This window comes from Dermacentor variabilis, chromosome 1 (assembly GCF_050947875.1).
Source record: "Dermacentor variabilis isolate Ectoservices chromosome 1, ASM5094787v1, whole genome shotgun sequence".
NCBI lineage: Eukaryota > Metazoa > Arthropoda > Arachnida > Ixodida > Ixodidae > Dermacentor > Dermacentor variabilis.
In genome coordinates this window covers 79,090,861-79,104,827 of record NC_134568.1, presented here as the reverse complement: position 1 = coordinate 79,104,827, position 13,967 = coordinate 79,090,861, and the positions used below count along the sequence as shown (strand labels likewise).

Sequence of the window (13,967 nt, the reverse complement as noted above, 5' to 3'; positions counted from 1 at the left end):
TTCGTCACACCAGACGGGCTATACGAATTCAAGGTACTTCGTCTCGGCCTCTGTTACGCCCCTGCACCCTTTGAGCGGATAATGGGCACTGTGGTCTCCGGGTTAAAGTGGCAGTCCTGTCTTGTTTATCTTGATGATGTGATTTTTTCTACCACCTTTGATCAGCATGTGGAACGACTACGGGCTGTGCTCAGAGCTATTAGTTCAGCAGGGCTGGCGATAAAGCCACAAATATGTCACTTCGGCTTCCATGAGCTCCTTTTCCTCGGTCATGTGATTTGTTCTGAAAGCATCCGTCCTGACCTTTAGAAGACCGCAGTAGTAGAAAAGTTTCCTAGACGAAGCGATAAAAAGGCCGTTAGGCGATTCTTAGGACTTATTACAGACGTTTGTTATTACAGACGAGGACTTATTACAGACGATGACTTACTACAGACGTTTCGTCAAAAAATTTTCGAAGATTGCACAGCAGTTAACGCGATTGACGAATGAAGATGTGCCTTTACGGTGGACCGTTCCGAGCAATCAGCGACCATCACTCGTTGTGCTGGCTTGCAAACCTGAAGGATCCTTCTGGGCGACTTGCTAGATGGAGTCTGAGGCTGCAGGAATACGACATAACGGTCGTGTACAAATCTGGTCGCAAGCACAGTGACGCTGATTGCTTGTCACGTGCACCGGTCGAATCTGCTCCTGTGGAACATGGACACGACTTTCCGTTTCTTGGAGCCGCGACCACATCTGAAATGGCCAAACACCAACAGACTGACGCCGAGTCGCTCCTACTCATCAGGCACCTGGAAAGACACTCCGCCCATGTTCCGGGAGTTTTCAGCCGGGGATTGTCTTCGTATGTGATGAGAAATCACCTCCTGTACAAAATACATTTTTAGCACAACACAGAGAAATTCTTACTCGTCGTTCCTTCATCCTTGCGATCCGAAATCTTGGAAGCTTGTCACGATGACCCATCAGCAGGACACCTCGGAGTGAGTAGAACGTTCGCCCGAATTTGTGCCAAAGCTATTGAGTTCGGTGCAGCATTATGTAAGATTGTGTCAGGCTTGCTCAAGGCGCAAAATACATCCACTAAAACCCGCAGGCTTCCTTCAACCAATAGAACCCCCAGAAGCCCCGTTCGAAAAAGTAGAAATGGACTTGCTCGGTCCATTTCCGACATCGTCATCAGGGAAACGATTGATTGTAGTAGCGACAGGTTACGTAATCCAATATGCCGAGACAGCCTCTCTAATCAGTGCAACGGCCATTGAAGTGGCTGAATTTTTTGTCACCAACATGGTACTACGACACGGCGTCCCTGCAGTTATTATCACGGACCGAGGAACTGCGTTCACAGCCGATTTGACGCAGTCCATCAGAAACTGACTCGTACCAGCCAGAGGAAAACAACTGCCTATCACCCTCAAACAAATGGGCTAACCGAGCGAATGAACAGGACGCTGACCGATATGTTGTCAATTTACGTAAACTTAGAGCACCGTACATGGGACAAGATACTACCCTATGCAACATTCGCTTACTATACCGCATTGCAAGAGACCACTCAAGTAACGCAATTCCAGCTTGTTTTTGGCCGAACATTTACTACACCCTTATATGCAATGCTGCCTGTCAGTGTCAGTGCAGAACAGAACCCTGACGTCAGCGACTTTACACAGAGGGCCGAAAAAGCACGTCAGCTGGCGTGACACCGCATTCAACAAAGGCAGCGCATCGACGCGGATCGATGCAACTTGCGGCGAAGAGAAGTCGAGTATGCACCAGGTGACTGAGTATGGGTGTGGACTCCCGTGCGGACGCGTGGCCTGTCCGAAAAGCTTTTGCGCCGTTATTTCGGCCCTTACCGAGTACTTCGCCGCACCAGTCCCTTAAACTACGAAGTTACGCCGGAAGGACAAGTGAGCTCATCACGATGCAGACGTCGCACAGAAACTGTGCATGTGGTCAGAATGAAGCCATATTATGACAGGCAGTCCTGTGGCTGGTATGAGTCAGTTTCATAATGGATTGCGTCAAATCGGCTGTGAACGCAGTTCCTCGGTCCGTGAATATTCTACCAAACCCATCAGTACCTCATACCACTTTAGTATAGACAACAGTTTGTTAACAATTTCGTCGCTTTACGCATCAGCACGATGCGTTCTTGAAGGGGGCATAATGATACAAGGCAGAAACCATCTTTAAACAACGCGCGCAGGTTCGTGCGCCCTCCAAGAGGCCAACGGCGTATTGGTGAAAAAGACGATGATATATTGGCACGTGCATTCGCCGCAAGCACTCACATCGTAGGTGACCGTTGTCGGGGAATACTAGACGAAGAAGAAGAGGTGAAGCGACGCTCGAGAGAAAAAGGGAAGTCATTCCTGATGTACTGTTTGGAACGCAGCAGTCATCTTTTTATTTACTCCTCGGTCACAAGTTAGCCCAGAATAAATAGTTGTGTCTGGACTCCTTGAACTGTTCGTTACAATATATATACAAAGAAAGAACAGCATATTCATTACTTTCAACAATTAAACACAAATATATAACCCACACAGAATTCTGCGACAAACCTATACAAAACAATGACACACAAAGTTTTAATGCAGAGATACAATATGACTTTCGATAAAGACGGTTATTAAAGCTTTCGGAGCTGATCTCTCTAACGATGTGTTATCTCATGGCCAGAGGAACCTTTTCGTGCTGAAAGGACGTTTATAAAGGGTCATCACTGTTGCCATCAAAGCACAATTTTGCGATTCAAACTTAGGGCAGCTTATTAGGACATCTTCGACGTTCTTCCACGAATGTCCGCACGTGCAACAAGGCATAGCTGATCATCGGGCATTGTCTTTTAGCTATTGTCAGCTTCAAACACAGCTCGCATGTATTACGTACTCAGTACACCAGCTTTGGACTTGTTTAGAGAACATTTTCTCGAGACTACCAAATTTTCGATTTATCATTGGAAAAGTCGGTTCACCCCTTTATATGAGCAGCTCTATTTTTCTGTCGTACTTGGCGGTACTTGTCGTTCTCCTTTTCTCCATTGTCCATTACTATACGGCGCGGTCTTGAAGCCTACTTGGCGAGCGCCACGTATTCGTTTCCGGTAAGGTTAGCGTTCCTCGCTTTTGTTTTTTCGGTCTTCGTTAAGAATCGCTCAGTCCGCTTCCTCCCTCAGTCCTTTATTATCCTGATAAACAATAGCCAGATCTCGGCGAATGCAGGAAGGTGTGAAGGCGACATAGGAGCGCGGACGGCCGCTGTCGACGACACCTGCTGGATGACACATTTATCCAGCCCTTTAGACGCACATGACAGTCCTCCGAACACCGCAGGCGCAGAGAGTGCCGCCGGATGGGCTCCGTCTGTGTGAGACACCCTGCCGCGCGGATCGCGATGACAATGCGCGCCGAAACCGGAGGCGCGGTGCTGGCGGCGCGACGTGCTACCAAGGGCGGCGGCGGATTCATTCGGGGCATCTCTTTTGTAGGGGCGCGTGATATACAGGGTGTTGTGAGTTGCGCATGCAAAGAGGGGTAGCTGGCCCATGCCGTCGTCCGACCCATCCACGCTAAGGACGTTGTTGAAGGAAAGAACATGCTCTCATCGAGAACGAGGCGTACTGGGGTTATTTACAATATCTACGTGAAGAACGGAGAACATTACATCTCATAAGCCTAGCATGACTTAAGTGAAGCACCCCGAGGAGCCGAAAACGTCTGCTTAAACCCCTTCTGTCCTCCCTAGATCCCTAGGCCAGGGAAACTGCCGTTTAACCTTCGTCCAATCGGAGCGTCCAAAGTCGTCGAAGGAACCGCGTTGAGGTCAAGGATTGACACCCACTCTCGCATCTTTGTTCACTGAACACACGGAAAGGAGGAAAGTTTCGTAGACAGGGATTGTCATGCTTGACTCAAGCTGGCGCGTCTTGGTTCATGGGATTACCCTGCAGTTAGATGGAGCAGCTGTCAAACGACCGTGGCGGTTACCGGGGTCCGTGAGGGAGCGCCGTAGAACAGCCTTTTCTAGAGTTACTGTATATGCTACCAAAGGTAGCATATACAGTAACTCTACCCTTTTCCAGGAGATTCTTGCTCCCATTGGTCCGTGCAGGCGACAGTGAACCAACAAACTACACTCGGTCCGCCAAACGTGTCTCGCCTTGTTGTCGCCGCAGGTCTGTCCGAGGGTGACGCATTGTTACCTTCCCGAAGCGATTTGTCGCAGTGGGCTAGGAGAGGTTACAAGGTCACTACCCCTGCTGGCCGATCGTAAGTGTTTCAGCGAACACTTTCAGAAAGTCTTAAAGGTTGCCTGCGGCAGATTGCACAATTCTAGTTCATGAGGTGGTATACTCGAAGCGATGGACATTATTTGAGCAAAAAATTGAAATGCGTAATCCACTAATTCACTGATTAACTAATTATCTCATGACCCATGTTGAAATTAACAAATTGTAGCCGTGGAGATAGCGAGGTGGATTCACTTGGCACGAATTCTCAGGGCGACAGCAGTTTCGAGATATGAATTCTCGTACTTTGCGGAGAAATGCATTAGTGTTCCGGTTACTTCGGTGCTTGAAGGCATAAAACAACATTTTGTTAAGAAAGTAACTGGAACGCCAATGCATTTGAAGAAGAAGGATTTTTATTTATTCACTCACGAAAATAAAAGCACAATAACAAGATATATATATTGATATCTCGAAACTGGTGTCATCCCGAAAATTCATTCCAAGTGGATCCGCCTTGCGAACTCCGCGGCTAGAATTTGTAAATTGCAACATGGGCCATAAGGTAATTACCTAAAAACTTAATTAGTAATTTTTTTTATTTACTCGGTTATAGATTTCTATTTTTTGTGCAAATAATGTCCGCCTGTTCGAGTAGACCAGCTCAGGGACTAGAATTGAGCTATCGCCCACAGGCAATCTTTCAAAAAAAATTTGAAAGTGTTCCCTGAAACACCCTGTATACATATGTATATTGTGCTCATTGGACATGACACACTGTGGACTTAGTGGCAGCGTTCTCATGTAACCGAGAGCCACGTGTGCGCTTCCTGCTTTCTTCTCGTGCCTTCGTACGTTGTGTGTGCGCACCTTGCGATACCCATACCGAATTTCCACATATAACTGTCGCAGCCAGCTCACGCGTCAAGCGGGCAGCGTACACCTGCGCTTTAGACAATGGACGCGCGGTAACCGGTGTTCCATTAAATACTCAAGTACATTAAACCTCGATATAACGAACTTCAATATAACAAAATTCTCCACAATACGAAGTATTTAACTTTGCATAACCGCTTGTCCATAGAATACCATGTATTTAGAACTTCAGTATAACGAAGTGTATTCGTATGCGATTTCAATATAACGATATTTCACTTCCACCGCAAAGGAATGTCGTGCCAATAAATGGAAACTTCCGCGGTCGCAGATGGTCAAATGATTGAATTACAAGCGGCTGCTTGCAATTGAACATCAAATCGCGCGCCACGCGACAAGAGCGACCGCCGAAGGGGAGCCGCATCATGTTCCGTATAAAGTACAAGTGCGATAAGATCTTATCGCGCCCCGTGCATTTTGCGCTTTCGGTGCGAGTAAAAGTGCGCGTGGGTGAGACAAAAAGATGGTGGCTTAACGAATGCCGCCTTCCCGCGCTAGCAAAGGGAAAGAGGGGGCGGGGAGCGGGCCGCATTCCGATTTCAGCCCACACCGAGAAAGCTCGTGTAACATACATAGGGTGCAAGTTAGAGCGATGTCTTCTACTACGTCATGCCTCATAATCGTATCGCGTTTTCGACACGCAATTAAAACCCCAGTATTTTTTTTTTCTTATGGCTAACCCCCTCTGAATTCCTTTCTTTTTTTTCGCGGTGGGATGATATTGCATCTAAAAAAAGAGCCAATGTGCTTTTGTGGACTTTTTTCCTGGGAAGAATAAATGAATGAACAAATGAACGAATTAATTATAACAGACCCATACATGGCAATGTAGCGCGAAATCCTTGACATTAAAATGAAGACATCTGTGCCGCTTATGGGAGGCGAAATTCAAATGAACAAGTTCTGCATTATTTTTCTGCTAAAAATCAGCATTCTTAGGCAGACGAAAAGCAAGTCGGGTTTTTAAAAATGTCCAGATTGTATCAGTTTAGTGTCTGTCACTGTCCCTTTAAGTTTAGCCAGGATTCCGCACTCTTCCAGGATAGCAAATAGAACCAGTAATGTCTTACTGTATAAGCCAAGGCGTAGTAGGCCAGAGAAGATGCAAAAATAAAGGGTGGATAGGAGCACCACCTTAATTAAAATTCCAACGTGTCCGAAGCTCTCAGCAACTTCGGTAGAGTATACTGGCGGTTAGCTTTCTGTTTATCAATACCCAATATGCTACTTATCATTTAGTACGTTCCACTCAAGATATACAATGACTTCACCGGGAAACCTTTAGAGACTTTTATTTTTTAACAAAAAGGAACACGCGACAATAACGTTTAATCCATAACGTCACACTGATGTCGTCGGTATACTGAGTTTCAGTCGCAATATTGTAAAAGCGGTAGACTTGCCTTGCGTTACGCTTTCCTTGGCTTCATTATCTGTTTGCTTCATACGGATGTAACTAACAAAAACAAAAAAACCTGGTTCCTCAGGCACTCTCCCCCTTCCCCGCCAGTTCTCTCTCACTCTTTCTCCCTTTCTTTTTTTGCTCAATGCATAGTGAGGGTATCGACTCCGGCAGGTATGGCGCCCTCAGGTAGCATACGAGGGTTTATGAGTCAGCTGCCTGCTTCTAAAGTTCACGTACTGACAAAGGATGTGCCACATCCGCCGCCATAACCAAGAGTGGCTGTGGCTAACACTCCCAGGTTGAGATCTGGTACACGCGTACACAAATACCGAAGAACGTGGACATTGAAAGAGCCGTCGCCGTATCTCAAATGATAGATCACCTCAAGATTATTGAGCAGGTTGTGAGTTCGGCTCCCACTTGTGGCAAGCTTTTTTCTTTTTGTCAACTTTCCCTTTACGTTATCACTTCTAGACTTAAATTAAAACAACAAATGATTTGCAGTATGCTGTACTTGGCAATATAATTTAATTTAATGTGTGTGCAGAAATTGGCATAATGGGTGAAGTATGCTACTCCATTTCTCTTAGGCAAATAGTACTTATAGAAAATTGGCCGGCTCAAACCAACAGATAAGTAAAAAAAAATGGAGACAGATAGGCCGGCGAAGAGGATAGGCCGGCTAGAACTTGGCTTCATTATCTGTTGGCTTCAAGTTGTTATGTGCAACAAAAATCAGACCCACAAATCTATAGACACAGTAATGTGTTTTCAATACGTATGTGTATGTGAAGCACCATATCTGATGCGCTCGAATCTGGACGATGACAGTCTTAGTAGATCGCTCTTTCGTACATATTAGCCGTCTACGCTTCCCATTCTAACTGGTGCCCCATAGGTGTATCTGTGGCTTATATGTTGACAGTGATCGCATGAATATTCTTTTTTTTCCTCATTTCGACCTTTGATGATTACGCGTGCACGTAATAACGCTTGTCTCAGGCCAAGCCCAGGTGTTGAGACATCTCAGAAACCGAGAAAGCCGATCGTCAACCGCCGGTACAACCGTCCCTGGCCTCATCTGGTCGGCGTGGAATAACTGCGTCCCATTGCTCCGCCAAGGGTGCGTCGAACCTTCGCTCGCAGTAGGTTGCCACCGCGCCGGAGGGACCTAAATCCGTTACAGAGGCAGCCGAGGCGCCTTATCCCGCGTTGGGCCTCCCAGACGGACGCATACAGCCTTGAGCCTTTCGTAAAACCTTTCATCGATTTCCCCCTGTTGCAGGGGTGTCCGGCCCTTGCTCTACATGCCTACCGACGGCTCGCGAATGGCAGCGTCGGATAATTGAGCGGGATAACCTGGCAAGCAGTGAATTCGAAGAGATTTGGTCCCGCTGAGCTTAGAGCCAACGCACTGGAGGCTGGTCGCTCGCGCCGTTTGTCTGTGCGCGCTGCCTGCGGCTGTGCAGGTCGAGCCACAACGCATGGCGTATCGGACAGACCCTGCGGATTGAGGAAGACCCGAGTCGCCACCTTTCTTGCTCAGGGTTTAGTCTCCACCTTACCAGATGTCTGGCGGAATGTTCGGCTTCCAGGGTTGCTGACGTCACAACGGTAGACAATGTATTCCTGCTGGTAGTCACATTACTAATCTGCAGTTTGCGTTGCCCTCTCCAAACTATCTTTCGTACGTGCGTAGTGTTACTATTGGACCAGCATTGTGGCCGTTAACCTTGGCCTCAGGGGTAGCTTAGTTGTAGAAAACAGTATCTGAACCCTAGCTGGTAAAAGCGGCGGGGAAAAACGTTCGTCATTGGCAGTGCACCTGCCGGAGCATCGGCGTAACCCAAATATCCCGCCATATTATAGCGCATGGCGTCTTGCATGATTAAAAAAATTAATTTATGGGGTTTTACGTGCCAAAACCCCTTTCTGATTATGAGGCACGCCGTAGTGGAAATTTGGACCACCTGGGGTTCTTTAACGTGCACCTAAATCTAAGTATACGGGTGTTTTCGCATTTCGCCTCCGTCGAAATGCGGCCGCCGTGGCCGGTATTCGATCCCACGACCCCGTGCTCAGCAGCCCAACACCATATATCCACTAAGCAACCACGGCGAGCGTCTTGCATGATCGGCGGTGTTATTGAATGGGCCGCACTCGGTGGAGGACGCTCCAAATTTGAAGGTATAGCCATATTCCAAAACGCGGGACAATTGTTTATTTCGAAGTCAGTTTCCTTATTGTACGGACTAGAAAAATGCAGCTTTCCCTATATATTGAGATGTCGCTGATATATGCGCGCAGCAGCACTATACACGTGAACTGTGCGACAGCCTTCGTGCCATGTATTCATACATGAAGTGGGCAATACTAGGGGCAAAATTCACAGAGCTTTTTGTTCATAAGAGCTTTTGCATTGGCCGACCGCTTTCGCTAATAATATTGTTACGTAGGAAGACGCGAGAGGTACGGGGATCGATACCCCGCACCTCCACCAGGTATGTTACGTAGGAGGACGCAGACGAAAAGCTATATACAAGTATATTTACAAGGAAATACGCCGCACTTGGCCAAGAGGCAACAGCCCGCGCTAGCCTCTAATCGTCGTCGTCGTCTTTACACTGCTCGCCTTTTCGTCATCGCAAATGCTGTTCCGTAGCACTATCTCCAACGGCACGATTGGCTGGCACCTGATTTTTGGAGCAGTTCTAGCGTAATAATGTTTTTATGAATACGGGCCCAGCTGTTTGGCAAACGCGTTATAGTCGAGCTTAGTGCTGTGGTGCCCCTTTTTAATTTTGTACCATGGCTTACGACGCCCAGCAAATGCCATGGGTATCTAATCAGGTCGTTGAACTTTACGTTTCGTTTCTGACTGTGAGGGTATAGATTTTCAATTCCAATTACGGTGGAGCACTGAATGAAAGAGCAACGTCCTTGAACTTAAGATGACTTTCGTTCATTATCATTCCATCCATGAGAACTGCTTACTTTTTTACTACGAAAACACTTAAGAGCTCCAAACGGCGTTCGATGCATCCGTCCATTCTTTTCGCTACGCCAACTACTTTCGTCGCCACCACGGCAGCCTCACTCTCGCCGTATAATGCGATGGAAAACAAAACTGCAGGTCAAGGTGTTAAGGTGTCGATTTCGACGTAATCTCAACTCAACTACTCCTTCCTCAGTTTCATCAAGCGCAGCCATGCTCCGGTTGGCCATCACTTTGTTAGCAAATTTCGACACAAGCTCACGATGTGCCATTACCGCGTAGCTGCAGCTATGTCTCGGTACCACTGTGCACCTACACTAGCAGCAATCAGCAAAATTTTCAATCCTGAGAAGCAGGATTCGGGGTACTGGTACGAAGACCCCACCCCACCCCCCATTTTTTTTGGTTGCACTTTGTCAGAAAAAAGAAAGAAAGAAAGTGTGATGCCGAGAAAGGCAATGCACGACGACTCTCAGGCAATCATGCCGAATGCAGGCGATACCCGGTCACGCTCGATGGTGCGGCCCCGTCTGCTGCCCACGACTTCCCACTGCTGCCTGCTCAACTGGGAACCTGAACGGCGCTTTGGCAATCGGTCGATTGCGAGCCTAGAGCAAGCCTTCAGGAAGGCGCAGAAAATGGGGGCCACGAAGGAGTTTCCTCATTTTCAAAAGTGCCACTTCTCCGGCACATGCAAATGCACCGCCAACACTTGTGAATGGCATTCGATACAAGAGCTTGCACAATTTGACGGCGCTGTAAACACGGGACGACGAAAACGGGCAGGTATATATGCGTAAGGATTTAAAGGGCGGGTACATAACTGAAAACCGCAGACTAGTCGTAAGCAGCCCTATAAAGCAAATCAAAATCAGCATCAGGGTTAGGATCAGAATTTATTTTTAGAAGTAGGTCCACGTTACAAGTATTTAGTATGTAGTAGGAGGTCCCATAGTCAAAGACCGTATCGGGACCTCCTGTACAAGAACAGTTATGATAGTTAACATCTCAAAGCAATAATAGCATATAATAAGGTAGCATAAAAGCAACAAGAAATGAACGTTAACAGAACAAAATACAGAAATGATAGCAAATAGGAACAAGGTTTAGCATATATCATGGTAACAAGAAGAATTGCATGGGAAAAAATACCAGCAGTTTACTCACAAGAACAAAAACAAACAAAAAAAAAGCGAACAAAAATCTAACAAAAGATCGGTTACAGTAAACTTTCTCATTAGTCTGTCAATAATAAATGCATTTTTAGTTCCATTTTAAATTGGTGTAAAGATCCTACGTTTTCCATTATGAGAGGAAGAGTGTTCCATACTGATATGGAAGTGAATTCCACTGTTTGTTTACCGTAGTTAGTGCGGATTCTTGGTAAAAGAAAATTGTTATTCAACGCAAATCTGGTGGTACTATGACTCATCAGGTTATATGGTGAAAATGTGATTGATGGTAGCTCATTATGCACAAACCTGTAAAAAAAATACCTAGGTTGTATTTAGTGAGCCCAGAAATGGTAAAGATGTTATTCTCGTGTAGTAGGGAAGTGGAATTATAAAAGCGTGAACTACAAGTAATTATTCTGATGGCTCGGTTCTGAACTGCCTGTAGAGACGCAATATGAGTTTTCCCAACATATTATACCATAAGTAATGCGAGAGTGGACAAAAGAATGGTAAAGTGAGAGCAATGTGGTACATGCAAAGTAAGGGCGTGCTTTAATTAAGATGCACATATCGTAAGCTATTTTCTTTTTTATGTGAGCAATATGCCTGTGATATTTCAGGTTACGACAAAGTAGAATGCCAAGGAAGGATGAACATGAACTTGGATAAAGGCAATGGGGACCAAAACTGATAGGTGGAATGGAAGTTATGTTTCGCTGATGTGAAGAGAATACAACAAATTTATTCTTAGTAGTATTAATATAGTATGACATGTTAACATTACACCAACTTAGACTATTTTCTAAGTGAGCATTTAGCTTAATAACGAGAGATGAGATATCTTTATGAAAGGTGAATGTAGCGGTATCATCAGCGTAAGGAACGAATTTTGTGGAAGAAAGACAATTAGGTCAATCATTAATATAAACGAAAAACAGAAGTGGCCCTAGGATGGACCCCTGGGGAACATCGATGTTAGTAGTTCGCTGTCGAGAATAAGCACTGGAAACAGAAACAACTTGAACTCTGTTATATAAGTAGCTTTTTAGTAGCGAAAGGGCAGGACTGCAAATGCCAATTGCTTCGAGCTTAGAGAATAGGATATTATCATTTATGCTATCAAATGCTTGGGTTAGCTGGTAAAAAACTGAGGCGGCGAGAAATTCCTCGTCGATTAATTTTTTTAGTTGGTCAGTAAGATGAATAAGTGCCAGCTCTGTGGACCGAACTGGCATGAAGAAAGAATATTAAATTTAGAAATGTATTTCGTTAGCCGTATTTCAATTAGTTTCTCAATAACTGTCCCAAAGAACGCTAGAATACAAATAGGTCTGTAGTTGTGTAATAATGAGCTATCGCCTTTTTAAAAAAAACTGGCACGACTTTACCACGTTTAAGTTCGGAAGGAAATAAACCAGCCTTGAATAATAAATTAACAATAAATGAAAGTATGTCTGAAATTAGGTGCGCAATTAAAATGCGGTGAGGTAAGGTTCGGTAAGGTGAGGTTCGTTTATTTTTCGTTCCTTCATTTACGGCCATTTTGGCGATGGGGGAGCAGTTCGCTGCGTGCACTGTACGGCGAAAGACAGGAATAAAAAAAAGCTGAAAGTGCGTGATGTGTGCACCACTATTTAGTTCAAATAGATGGAGAAAAAAGATCACCGGTGCACGATAAAGCAATTATGCTTGTTCATGTGGACCACCCGAAAAGGAGGACTACACCTCGCATGGCACATATCCCAATGTCCAGGTAGCCAATTAAGAAGTCCGGCTGTGCGTCACGACTAAAGAATGTAACGCGATTATAGTCGGATTCCTTAAATTGATTAACAAACCGAGTATTCGTATTTATGGATTTACGTACGTGAACTAAACAAAATGAATGAAGCTGGTGATTTATGTGCATAAGCTATGCAAAAAAAGAAACCGTAGTATTTGAATCGACAGTTGGCTGTCGGCGACGCGACATATGAAGCTCGCACTCGAAGGTCCATGTGCGGAGGCAAACAGTGTGTTAACGTTATCTAGTAGCAGAAAGTTCATTCGCTCATTAACGGTCATGTCGGCAGCATTGAAGAGGCGCTTGCGTGACATCGGATTTTCTCTCCGCTGGCTCTAATTGCAGCGTGCGCATGGGCGGCTTAGTGCGAGGCGTAGGCGCCCAATGGTCGCCCGATTTTGCTCGTGTCCTCAGTCGACTAGTCGCGATAAGAAAGAAAGAAATTAGTAGTGAATAAGACACTGCTCGTTTAATATGGAGGTTAATCGAGCAATTGCCCAGCCCTATACTAGGACTTCAGCAGTATACCCATGTTTGCATAGCATTTAGCATTCCTGCGGGATATAGGCCTCCAATGAGCCCTTCTATATAACTTCTGTTTTAGGGTATTTCGCGCTCGTGTTAACGCGTGTGCGTATCCTTAGTTTTTGTTTTTATTCCACTCTCCTTCATCCCTAACCATCTCACCTGGAGTATAGCGGGCCCAGGCCTGTCGCTGAGGTAACCTTTCCAGATATCACAGCTTTTTTTTTCTCTCTCTCTCTCCGTAAGAGCTTAGCTGGAGCGCCAACGCATCTTTCAGAAGATCTTCTCCAACTGATATAGAGGGCGGCATTTGGGAAACCATTACGAGGAACACCAACTGATTTTGCAGCACAGTTTAAATGCGGATTTCTAGAAAGCGAATATATAGCCTATACTCTGAGGATTGCTGCCAAGCACACGTGACTTCACTGCGGCTCGGCTTCAATTTCGCAATTTAGAGATGTCACCTAAACTGAATATTAAAAAGTTAATTAGTAATCTTCTTAATTACCTAAACAAATACTGTGATTTGTAGAGGAGCTAACGTCGGCCTCTTCAATTAAATTCCCCTGAACAGCGCGAATGACCACTTGGCAGCGCCGTGGAGAGAGAGTGGAACTCATGGGTAGGGCCACAGGCTGATTAGGGTGATATATATTGCGCGGTGAATGCTTTGTTATCGCGAGGTGGGACTCGCAGATCACACAGTGCACTATGCTAAAACGCTTCGCCTTGACGCAGCAGCGGCAGAATAAACGGGAAATGAAATGAACGCGGCACAATCTTTTAGGCGACCCACGCTGCCGCGACTAATTTAGTCCCGTAATAACGTGTACAAGTTTACAGTATTTACAGCAGTATTTTACAGCGAAGCTGTATATGACTAGTTTCCAGCCGATCTATGT

General features: G+C 45.6%; 1 protein-coding gene across 2 annotated transcripts in view; it reads left to right on the top strand.

The window, feature by feature from the left end:
* The window catches only part of LOC142579840 (uncharacterized), a 378,351-nt gene that overhangs the window by 168,246 nt on the left and 196,138 nt on the right, over positions 1-13,967 (top strand). The gene's annotated exons all lie outside the window — the stretch shown is intronic.